Source organism: Microcaecilia unicolor, chromosome 1 (genome assembly GCF_901765095.1).
Source record: "Microcaecilia unicolor chromosome 1, aMicUni1.1, whole genome shotgun sequence".
Classification (NCBI taxonomy): Eukaryota; Metazoa; Chordata; class Amphibia; order Gymnophiona; family Siphonopidae; genus Microcaecilia; species Microcaecilia unicolor.
In genome coordinates, this window is record NC_044031.1 from 152,325,265 (window position 1) to 152,338,338 (window position 13,074).

Genomic DNA, 13,074 nt, shown 5'->3' on the forward strand with positions numbered 1-13,074 from the left:
TAAGAGCTTCGCTCAAACTCTGCCCATGGTTTGCCCCGGCACTAACCAGACAGTGGCATGGCGATCAGAACCGATATTCAGTGGCACTGCTTGTTAAATGCTGCTGAATATCGGTGGCCTAGGCACTGAGCATCATTTAACTGGGCAATGTTAAATGACTTTGAATATCAGGCTCTATAATGTTTCGGGGCATGCTAATGAGCATAATGAGCTTGCATAAATTATAATCCTATCCACTAAACCACAAACTAATAAGTGACTGTGAGGGGTATATAGAACACTGCCTTAAGAATAGTCCCTCAGGTAGTTTGAACCACGGCTGCTGAGAGACACAGCCAGGCCCAGGGCAGGACTGCCGACTGCCCGACGCCCCCACCTGGGCCATCACGCCACTCCATGCTCCCCACTCAGGCCGCCACCCTCCCAACACATTCAGGCTGCCACCCTCACGCACCCACCTACCTTCCTGTGTCTGACTGCTCCTCCCTCAGTCTGTTGGCTCCTGCTCCTGTGTGCTGAGACCCGGATGATTGCATTAATATAAAAGCCCCAGGTTATCGTGTTAATACAATCATCCGGGTCCTGGCACACAGGAGCAGGAGAGAAACAGACCTGGAAGCAGACAGGAAGAAGCTTGCCGGCAGCAGCAGCCCCTTCCCCTTGAAGGCTGGGCCTGGGGGATTTTGCCCCCCCCCCCCCCCCCCCCAGGGACCCTGGTTTGACCACCTTAAAAACCCTAATCCTGCCCAGAAAAGAAGTGAGACAGGAGAGGTGGAGCTGAAAGGACAGAAGCCAGGAACTATAAAAAGGCAGGGCCAGAATGGGGTTGAGGAGGCCCAGGGATAGAAGAAGTGATCTCCAAGCATACACCTTCACTATATACATCTAACTACTATGACCTGGCTGAGGTAAACCAACTTTTTTTTTGGATACATGTGAACCTGGTTCTGAGGCCTGGAAGGCCCAGAGAGAGTGAGAAAAAACTTTCCAGACTGTGTTTGGGCCTTGTCAGCCACAAACCCTCATCAAGACTTTTCCCTCTGAATTAAAGAGGTTTTTTTGTTCCTGACTTTAGCCATAAAACTAACATGAAAACTTGTCTGAATATTGGCTGGTGCCTGGTTAACTTTCAGGTTGTAGCATAAGCTTTCCTGTTGCCACCTCCCTCCCTCATGATCCTCGATCCTCCTGTTGGAGAGCTGTTATGGACTGTTCTATAATCAAGAGCATAAGGTCCAAGTTACCCGCATGATAAAGCACAGATCGCGGATCACTGCACAGAACCTTGGAGCCCCGTTGGTACAACACTGTGTCAACAATGGCCATACAATAGAATCTTTACGCTGTCAGGTGATTGAACACGTCACCCCCCACCCAAGAGGAGGAGATCGTGATCGCAGATTGGTGCAGCGAGAAACTTACTGGATATTTCATCTTGGGACGAACCCAATGGCCTTAATACATATGTCTATTGGGGATGTTACATGTAACGAGAAACAGTTATACAGTGGAAGTGCTAAGCATAGATCGGCACTTCCGGTAGTGCATATAAAGAACGCCGCCGCCATGTTTTGAACTTCCAGTGGGCGATCAGCAGTAGTAGAGAAGAGACTGTAAGCCAGGAGTTGGTAGATAAGAGGAAGATCGTTACATTTACTGAGGTCTGAGCTAACGTTTTCCTGTCTTTGCATTCACAGGACTGTCCCTTGACAAAGCATAAGAGCGAAACAGGCACCTGTTGGGATAGTAAGGATTGCTGGAATGGCTCGAGGACATGCACACAGATAAGTGTCTAATATCTCCACTACAGTAAATGAGAAAATTCCTACTGAGAGTACATCTTTTTTGTTACATTTGTACCCTGTGCTTTCCCACTCATGGCAGGCTCAATGCAGCTTACATATACAGGTACTTATTGGTACCTGGGGCAATGGAGGGTTAAGTGACTTGCCCAGAGTCACAAGGAGCTGCTCGTGCCTGAAGTGGGAATTGAATTCAGTTCCCCAGGACCATAATCCACCACCCTAACCACTAGGCCACTCCTCCACATTGGTCACATTATTGAATAAAGTGAAATTTAAAGATTGATACAAAAGAAGTAAAAAGGACACTATAAGCAATTAAAAATATATAAAAATTGGTATGGATGGCAGGGGGCCGTCTATGATTATAATTGTCACATTGATCAGGCGTATCAGATTAGTGATAACCTACTTGCCTTGGTGACTGTATGAGACTCCCCCTTCTCACATTTATTTGGTGAACAGTTGACTTCATTTCTACCATTTGGTTGATTGTATATATACATATTTGTGGTAGAGTACCACCACTAGTATTTTGACAGTATTTCTAGGATAAGCAGCATAAAATGTATTGTACTGTTTTGGGATCTATCATGGGGGAGATTATTCCAAAATGCAGGTGCTAAATAATAATAATAATGTAGAGTGGTAAATTCATTCGAGTTGAGCCGTAGCTGGTGAAGGGAGAACCAGGAGGTCATCAGACTGGGAATGGAGGTAATGCTGAGAAATACATGGAATGAGAAAATTTGCCAGATACTTTGGAACTCCTTGATACAACACCCAATGCATCATTATTAGTATTTTAAACTCAACATAAAAAGATACCTGAAGCCAGTGTTGACCAAACAGGTATGGGATAAAATAGTCATACTTCTGCAAATGATATAATAGCATCATGGCTGTAGCTTTTATATGTTTCAAAAAGTATAACTTAACAATAAGAAGACATTTTTTTCTTTCTTGATTCTTAACTAATAAACAGTACTCCATACATTTCTTGCTGGCAGAAAAGAAGCACGCGCGAATGAATGAGCAACAGTGTTTGTTTTTTTTCTCTTGGCACTTTGGGAACAGGCATTTGCTCTTTTTTTGAAGCATAATGCAAGCAAACCAAAAGCATGGTAATCCTTAGCGTGCCAATGAATGATCCTCTTTATTAAGAATGCCAGGTAGGCTGCAAGCAGAGCTGGGTTCTATGTGACAATACCTATGTAAAATCCAGGAATCAGGGGCTGTGGTTTCTAGATTAATTATGACTGGCATTTTCTCACTCTGCTGCTGGATGTTATGACTGCCAAGCACTATTTGATACATCCTGCTAACATTAGACCCTCATCCTTACATATGCACACAAAACAAGTACAAATATCTTATTACTTGACATCAATGTAGAAGGGAAGACCAATATTAAAGCCAGCTGCACCACTGTGTCTACTTTCCTGAAACTATCACCTTTCCTGTTTAAATTCTGGTTCTTCCCCTTGGTTGGCCTTATTCCCCTCCCCCCCCCCCCCCCCCCCCCCATTATTATGTTGTAAATTTTTGGAAGAATTACATTTATCTATTCCTTTCAATAGCCACATCTCCTATTTTTAAAACCCTAGCTCCTTTGAGCAGGGACTGTCCTTCTTTGTTAACTGTACAGCGCTGCGTAACCCTAGTAGCGCTTTAGAAATAGTAGTAGTAGTAGTTTCTCCTGATATTCTAGGTCTCTTTAATGCTGCAAAACATTTACTAATGTGTATTAACAGGTTAATATGAACTAAAGTTTAATGCATTTTAATGCTTATTAAATAATGCAAGCCCTATACTTTGTGCAATCTATTTACTAAGTATCAGTGGCATACCTAGCTTGTACTCCACCAGGGGTGGATCGCCGCTGCACCCCTCCCAAAGTGTCAACCCCCCCACCTTTTCTCCTAGCAAGGGGGTGTGACCTGGATTGGCCACTGTTGGAAACAGGATACTGGGCTAGCTGGACCATTGGTCTGACCCAGTATGGCTATTCTTATGTTCACTATTCTATAAAGATTTGTGTGCAAATTTTATAGCAAGCAAATCAAAAAGGGGCATGGTAATGGAAGGTCAGGTGTATTCACTAAAGATGTGTATAGTATTACTTAATATTTGTGTCTAACTTATGCACCTGGATTTACAACAGGTTTCAGTGGGTGTAATTCTTTGGAATTAGGTACCCAACGCTGTTCTATAAAGAGCACTCATCCTGAAGCACCCTTTATAGAATAGCACTGAGCACCGATTTTTTGGCACCCTTATTTGAACTCCATTTACTGAATCTACCCTAAGTATGCATGGAAAAGATCAGTTTCATTCATTCATTTTCAATTTGATCACCTGTTCTGTTTGTTTTTGGATTCTGAATTATGTGGATCATTTGTTTCCATTCAAGTCAATGAGACAATCAATATTTATTTATTTATTTATTTATTTGCTGCATTTATAGCCCACATTTTCCCACCTATTTGCAGGCTCAATGTGGCTTACAATATAATACAAATACAATCATATTGATGGAATAGAAAATCAGAGTATATATAACAGATAAGGTGTATAGGAATATTGTGGCAATCATATTAACGGAGAAGAATTGCTGTATCAGTGGTGTTTTTTATCCATTTTTAATCAAACTTGCTTAAAACCTGCTGTCGGAGTATCCAAGATGGCTTCCAACACTGATATCCTGTAGCAGGGCTCTTTGAGCTTCTCCCGAATATATTTCCTCGTGGACTTTACCTCCTTTTACTGCAATGCCTAAGAGATGTGGAAGGGATAGAATTACCCCCCAACCCCACCTTGCCTCTGGCTCTGTTGGCTTCGGGACAACACTCTATGGGCAGTATATTTCAGCATCTTAGCCCGATTCTGGTTTTCCTGCTCTCAGAACACCCCGTTGAACATTTCCTCGTTGCTGCTCTCTGCTTCCCACAGGAAAAGCAACACTTACAATTCTCTGCAGCCATGGCACACCTATTCCTGTTTGTTCATTTACATTTATAGCATGATCAAGTTTGAGCTAATATCTGAAGCCACAAAGGAAATTTACTGTAGCAGCATTTAATTTTCATAAGGGCGACTGTTATAAAATGAGGAAAATGATTAAAATGAAGCTAAAAAGGCTGCAAAGGCTAGGACTTTAAATCAGGCATAGACGTTATTTAAAAATACCATCTTGGAAGCCCAGACCAGACACATTCCATGAATTTACAAAGGTGGAAGGAAGAGAAAATGACAGCCAGCATAGTTAAAACATGAAGTGAAAGTGGCTATTAGAACCAAAGGAACTTCCTTTAAAGAATGGAAAAAGGACCCAAATGAAGAAAATAATAAGCAACAAAGGCACTGGAGAGTTAAATGTACAGCATTGATAAAGAAGGCTAAACGAGAATATGAAGAGAAACTTGCCGCAGAGGCAAAAACTCACATTAACAGCTTTTTCAGGTACATCAAAAGCAGAAAGCCTGTGAGGGAATCTGTGGGACCATTTGATCATGAAGGAGCAAAAGGGACACTCAGGGAGGACAAAGCCATAGCGATGAGACTGATGCCCTGATGATCAAAACTCTGGTGATGCACGGAACAGTTGAGATGATACAAAAACAGAAAAAACAAATCTTCGCAAAAAGTAAAACTAGAAACCAAAACAGTGAATTGTTCCTAACATCTTAGTGGTGCATGAGACAAGTAAAATAAAATTAAACTTACTCGTACAAATGTTGATCTTGTAATGGAGCTACAGCGTCTCTTGCATCAGGAAAAAATAATGCTGTCAGGGAAAAGTGCCAGAGTTTTCCCACCACAGGAGCCCCCTGACCTAGTTCCTCATGATCAAATTTAATAGTATGCTAATGATATGCGTGCTATTAGATTTAATCACGAGGGAACAAAGCAGGCAAATGGCATCTGGCGCATGTGTTCAAAAGCTGTGCATGCCCAGGACACAGGGCTGTCAGTGGACCTTCGGACCCCCCCCCCCCCATCGGTAAGACCCCCGGACCAGAAAAAAATTCAGCCTGGTCATCCAGTGGAACTACCCACTGCAGGTCCAGTGTGCCCTGTGACAGGGAGCCTGTCTTGCTCCCCCTCCACCAAAATGATTTCCCTGGTGGGCTAGTGGTAGAGAGAAACCCCCTAACCCAACCCCCTAGCCCATACCTTTGACATTGGAGGAGAGACTAGCACTCACTCCTCCTCATTGGGTGCCACCTCAAAATGGTGGCACCCTGCCCTGTCCAGTGCATCATAGGATGCACGGGGCAGGATTTAACTTCCACCATGGAGCGATACAAAGGCATTATAACATTCGCAGTTTTGTTTTCCATTCCTATCCTAATATTTACTAACATTCTATTTGCTTTCTTAGCTGCCACTGCACACTGAGCAGAGGGTTTCAAAGTATCATCAACAATGACACCTAGATCCTTTTCCTGGGCGGTGATGGTTTGGGTTCCTGTTTCCCACATGTATCACTTTGCACTTGCTCACATTAAAAGTCATCTGCCATTTGGATGCCCAGTCTCCCAGTCTCGTAAGGGCATCGAACCCAGATCTTATGCATGAAAATGCTCAGCATGTGAAACTCTCGGTATAAACTTGTGCATTATATTTGTATATCAAAAATATTTAAAAAATAATTCCCAACTGTGACATCCAGGGCAGGCTAAATCCAGTGCTTCAGAGCATCCGGTTATGGAAGAGAAATTCATTTGGACAACATTTTATAGATTAAAAGTTTTTCATTATAGATTTGACTCATTCTGAGCATCATTGAGGTAACAGAGGATGACCTGTAGTACATTTAGAGCAGTTTTGAATTTCAACTGCTCTAATTCAACACTATGACACCACATGGAATGAATGCAGAAAATGATTGGAATCATTTGTTATAATTACAGAGACTGTCATGAGTTTATACAAATTTTTCATGCTGTCAGGATGGAACGTAATTTGGAAGATTATGGCTCAACCTGCATTAACCTCATTGCGGGTTTTTCTTTGGTGAAGGACACTTTGAAGAGCTGGATTTCACTATTGGGGAATGCACAGCAGGCACCACTGAGCCAGAGAGCTTATCCAACCATGATATAGTTAGGAGGAAAATTAATGAATGCCATCAATTTTATTATAGAAATTTCAGATCATAAGGTCATTGATAAAGTGAGACATGCATTTAATTATAATACTTTAAGTAAAGGGGGAAACATAACCCTATACTAGCATTTAAACACCTCCTTGTTCAGTTTCAAAAAGTTTAGAGAAACAAATCAAGCTGAAAGTTTGACAACAGTAAAGGTTTACATTGCTCCAAATTCAGACACAAAGGAAACATAATACAATAATGTAAAAAAAAAAAAAAAAACTCAGAAAAAACATACGACAGTGCCCACAATAAAAGAGTGGGACAAGAAAAGAACAAAGAGGGAGCTGGAGATTGAGGGAGTCTTTTACTAAAGATTAGCTCGAGTTATCTACAGCAGGGCCCATTTTATTCCTATGGGCCCTGCTGCAAATAACTCAAGCTAAGCTTTAGTAAAAGACCCCCTGAACCCCCTATTAGGAAAACTACTGTAGAGACTCTAGCATCCTGCTTTATGTGTACACATAGTTTTTCTTTTATTTATTTAGAGAAATTTGATATACCATCATAACTAACAGGTAGATGATGTATGTGGTCTACAATAATAACAAAAATGTTAAAAAAGAAAGAAAGGAACTACAGAATTTGATAGGAATGAATACACACTTATTCTGCATAATACATTACAACAACAGGGGGGTAAAAAGGGAAAGAAAGAAAAATTGGTACGAGAAGGGGAACAAGGGGTAAAGGGAAAGGGGAGGAATAACTGATCCTTTAGCAGCAAACCACCCTATGTAATGTTGAAAGTCTGGCGAAACATCCAAGTCTTGATAGTCGGTTTAAATTTTTTAAACATAGTGACACAAAATAGGACATTTTTGAAAGGACATCCAAGTAAAAAAAAAAAAATGTCCAACTCATTTCATCCAAAAAAAAAAAGTCCATCTCAAAGGCATTTTCGAAAAGGAAAGACTTCAATATTTCCTGTTTGAAAATATGCGAGAAAGATGTTTTTGTGCTGAGAACGTCTAAAGTGAACAGCCATTTCCCAAGTGAAACATTCAACTTATGAACAGCGTAAAAACAGAGACAAGAACATCTGTCTGGCAACATTTGTACCAAAATGGCCTCGCAGATTACTCTGCAGAGCAGAGGGCCACCTTAGTGGTCAGAACATAAGAACATAAGAGTAGCCATACTGGGTCAGACCAATGGTCCATCTAGCCCAGTATCCTGGTTTCCAAACTGCCAAGCCAGGTCACAAGTACCTGGCAGAAATCCAAATCGTGGCAACACTCCATACTACAAATCCCAGGGCAAGCAGTTGCTTCCCACGTCTGTCTCAATAGCAGACTAGGGACTTTTCCTCCAGGAGTTTGTCCAAACCTTTTTTAAACCCAGATACGCTAACTGCTGTTACCACTTCCTCCAGCAAAGAGTTCCAGAGCTTAACTATTTGTTGAGTGAAAAAAATATTTCCTCCTATTTGTTTTAAAAGTATTTCCATGTAACTTCCTCGAATGTCCCCTAGTCTTTGTACTTTTGGAACGAGTAAAAAATTGATTTACTTCTACTTGTTCTACACCACTCAGGATTTTGTAGACCTCAATTATATCTCCCCTCATCCGTCTCTTTTCCAAGCTGAAGAGCCCTAACCTCTTTAACCTTAGCCTTTCCTCATATGAGAGAAGTTCCATCCCCTTTATCATTTTGGTCGCTCTTCTTTGAACCTTTTCTAATTCCGCTCTCTTTTTTGAGATACGGTGACCAGAATTGAACACAATCCTCAAGGTGCCCACCAGGAACAGAAAAAAAGCTAGTGTACACAACTACAATAGCCTTCAAGCCTATTGGTGTCTCCTATATGTAGGTACAGTAGGTATTTTGTTGTATTTGGAGGGCTCACAATTTCCACCCAAACAGAACTAGTTAGAGTGGGATATGTACAGTCCACTGCACTGACCAGTAATCCTGGGACCTGCCTGCTACTTTCTTTATGTATGCCTATAATACCTGAAGGTGCCATAGAGCCCGGTATCCCTTTTCAGTTTCACTTCTTAGGGGGTGGGAAGGGACAGCATCTACTGGGTGATTAAGGAAGGATTGAGCCTTAATCCCTCCAGTGGTCAGCTGATCATTTAGAGCATCTTTTTGTTCTTTGGACATGATTGAAACAGGTCTAGAAAAAAATGCCTTCTTTTTCCATTATCACTATTGGACATCCTAATTTTGGCCCTGCCTAGTCCCACCCACAACATGCCTCCAGCCCACCCACTTGCTATTTGGATGCAGTACGGTGTAAAATGTCCTATTTCCAACAGATAGAAGAGAGATGTGGTAGCCGTGTTAGACCACTTCTAAAGCCAGTCAATAGAAATAGAATAAAATAAAACAGAGAAAAGAAAATAAGATGATACCTTTTTTATTGGACTAATTTAATACATTTTTTGATTAGCTTTCGAAGGTAGCCCTTCTTCATCAAAAAATGTATTAAGTTAGTCCAATAAAAATGATATCATCTTATTTTCTTTTCTCTGTTTTATTTTATTCTATTTCTGTTGACTGGCAACAGATAGAAGGAATTAGTGAGAATCCATCTGCATATAGGGAGAATGAAGCAACAGAATTTGCAAAGCAAACGAAAATTCCTCCTGAAAAAATTAAACAGGCAAACAAAGACAAAAATGGCTAAAGGGGAAGGGAATGGGATTTGATATACCACTTTTCTGTGATTATATTCAAAGCAGTTTACATATTATATAACAGGTACTTATTTTGTACCTGGGGCAATGGAGGGTTAAATGACTTGCCCAGAGTCACAAGGAACTGCGGCGGGAATTGAATTGAATTCCCCAGGATCAACATTCACTGCACTAACCACTAGGCTACTCCTCCACACTATAGTGCGAAATACAGAGAGTAACTTTAAAAACCGTAAGTTGATGAAACCCTGACACACCTAATACAGGAATAATTCATAGGGATATACATTCATTTCAAGCAACTTGGGACATGTCAGAGACATTTCCCATTTTGTTCCATGTCATTCTTGCCCAACATTTTGGGTGTTATACTAGATAATAAACTATCTATGGGGCATCAAATAAATAAATTCCATAATAAGGAGTGCTTTTTACACAGTGAGAAAATTAAGAGTAATTCGTAAATATCTAACAGTAAATTTGTTTCAATTAGTGGTGCAGGCATTGATTCTTAGCAAACTTGACTATTATAACATAATCTACTTGGGTTTACCAAAATTTCTATTAAGAAAAACTCAAACAGTTCAAAATGTGGCTTTTGCCTAATATTCTCTCTACATAAAACAGAATTACTCCCTATTTTATTAGGACTCATTGATTGACTGTTGAGGCGAGGATATTTTTAAGGGGCCCTTTTACAGAGCTGTGGTAAGCTCAATGTACCATTCACTCTTCCGGGACTAGCGCCAGCCGAATGTGGCTGCCAGCGGTAGTCCCACCCTGAGCATGCAACATTTCTGGGGGAAAAAGAAAACCCCCAGAAATGGCTGGCATGGTGGTAAACCAGAAATAATCGGGCATTGCCGTAAAAAGGACCCTGGCACATGGGAAAAATTGCCCCACCACTAGCACAGGCCCCTTTTTCCTTCAGCTTGGTAAAAGTACCCCTAAGTTGCTATGGAAAATTACATTTGGACAAGTTCCATCATATATGATCACTCTTGTGCATTATACATTGGCGAGTTATTTATATAACTTCTGGAAATCGGCATTATTTCATCTCTCAAATCCTAAAGGTATTACCTCAAAGAAGATTTTTAATTGTTTGCTTTTCAAGCTCCAAAATTTTGGAAATTCTTACCAGATAATCTTAGAAATATTACTAACTATACCATGTTTAAGAAAGGTCTGAAGATGCTATTGTTTCAGATTTATGTGACAAAGAAATAATCTGATTATAGTTACTTTTATGTTTCATCACTATTATTATTATGTGATACTGCTTTGAGGTTTAAATATTATTTTGTATTTACATTACGTAACTTCCTAGACGATTGTGTTCTAGAATCTTGCTGTAATCCACTGTGAACTATATTCATGGGAACAGCGGCATAGGCGGTCGGTGGCCCAACTGTTTGGGGAGGCTAAAGGGGGCGGGGTTAGGGGTGGGGTCAGGGGTGGAGCTTAAATCCATAATTGTCTGATAACACACAGAAAAATAAATAAATAAAAATAAAAGTCACAATTAATACCTTTTATTAAATTTAGATATTAGATATGTATCATATGTCAAAGAATAAAGTGGTTGCTCAAAGCATATTCTAAGCACAATCGCTCAACTGCAAAACACTATGCACAACTTTGTGCAAAAACACACTCAGAACCTTACTGTACCATAAATTTTACACTGGGCAGAACCTAATACACCAATATACCACCCATACGGAAAATGCAGACTGTCAACAATATGAAACAAGGGATCATATCATCACAATTCTCATGAAGAGCCATAAAACACCCTAATTCATGTTTAATGTGGCATAAAATGCCATAAATAAGTAAATAAATAAATATAAACTTTTACTGTTGAGCACCTGATTCTCAAAGTGGACATATTCCAAACACTATAATGAAAATAAAATGATCTTTTCTACCTTTGTTGTCTGGTGACTTTTTTTCTGATCATGCTGGCCCAGTATCTGCTGCTATCTGTTCTCAGTGCAGGTCAGGAAGTCATCCTCCTTAAATATCTGCCTGGCAACACAGGACACCTCCAGCCCCCCCCCCCCCTCCCCCCCCCGCTCTCCCAGCAGTAAGGTAAACAAACCATAAACCAATTTCTACAATTGGTTACACAAGGCTAGAGGGCTTTCACTGCAGCTCCTGCTGTGAGGATGGAGGTAAATCAACAATTTAAACCCCTCAGAGCACAGCAGGGGAGGCTTAGCCTGTCCAAGCCTCTTATACCGGGCGCCTATGAACAGCGGGCTGTAAGTGAACTAACTGTAACTGTAAAATAACACAAGTCAGGAACCTTGGAATATAGTCGGGCTCGTTTTCAAAAGAGAAGGATGTCCATCTTTCAACACAAATCGGAAGATGGACGTCCTTCTCACAGAAACGTCCAAATCGGTATAATCGAAACCTGATTTTGGACGTCTCCAACTGCAGTTCTTTGCAAGGACATCCAAATTTCAAGGGGGCATGTTGGAGATGTAGCGAAGGTGGGACTTGGGCGTGACTAGCACTTGGACGTCTTTGACCCATAATCAAAAAAAGCAAGGACGTCCCTGATGAACACTTGGATGTTTTCAACCGGACGTGTTTTTTTTATGAATAAGGCACAAAAATGACCAGATGACCACCGGAGGGAATCGGGGATGACCTTCCGTTACTCTCCCAGTGGTCACTGACATCCTCCCACCCTCAAAAAAGATCTTTAAAAATATGTCATGCCAGCCTCTATGCCAGCCTCAGATGTCATAATCAGGTCCATGACAGCGCATGCAGGTCCCAGGAGCAGTTTTAATGGGTACTGCAGTGCACTTCAGACAGGCGGACCCAGGCCCATACCCCCCCTACCTGTTGCATTTGTGGAGGAAACAGCGAGCTCTCCAAAACCCAACACAAACCCACTGTACCCATATATAGGTGCCCCCCTTCACCCATAAGGGCTATGGTAGTGGTGTACAGTTGTGGGTAGTGGGTTTTGGGGGGGGGTTGGGGGGCTAAGCACACAAGGTAAGGGAGCTATGTTCCTGGGAGCATTTTATGAAGTCCACTCAGTGCCTCCTAGAGTGCCCTGGCATGTCAGGGGGATCAGTGCACTATAAATGCTGGCTCCTCCCACGACCAAATGGCTTGCATTTGGATGTTTTTGACATGGACGTCTTTGGTTTCGAAAATCGCTGAAAGTCAAAGACGTCCATGTCTTGGGATGTCCAAATTTATGGATTTGTACATCTCTGACAGTATTTTCGAAAATATGGGTTTCCTCACCGCTGGATTTGAACGTTTTGCTAAGACGTCCAAATCGCAACTTGGACGTTTCTTTCGAAAATGCCCCTCAGTTAGACTCAACACTTACTCTGACTCCACAAATCCAAGGAACCTTCAAGAGCTGCTTCTACTATTTGCAACAGCTATGCTGCCTCTCTCCTTACATCGAGAAGGGAAATCTTATCCCAGT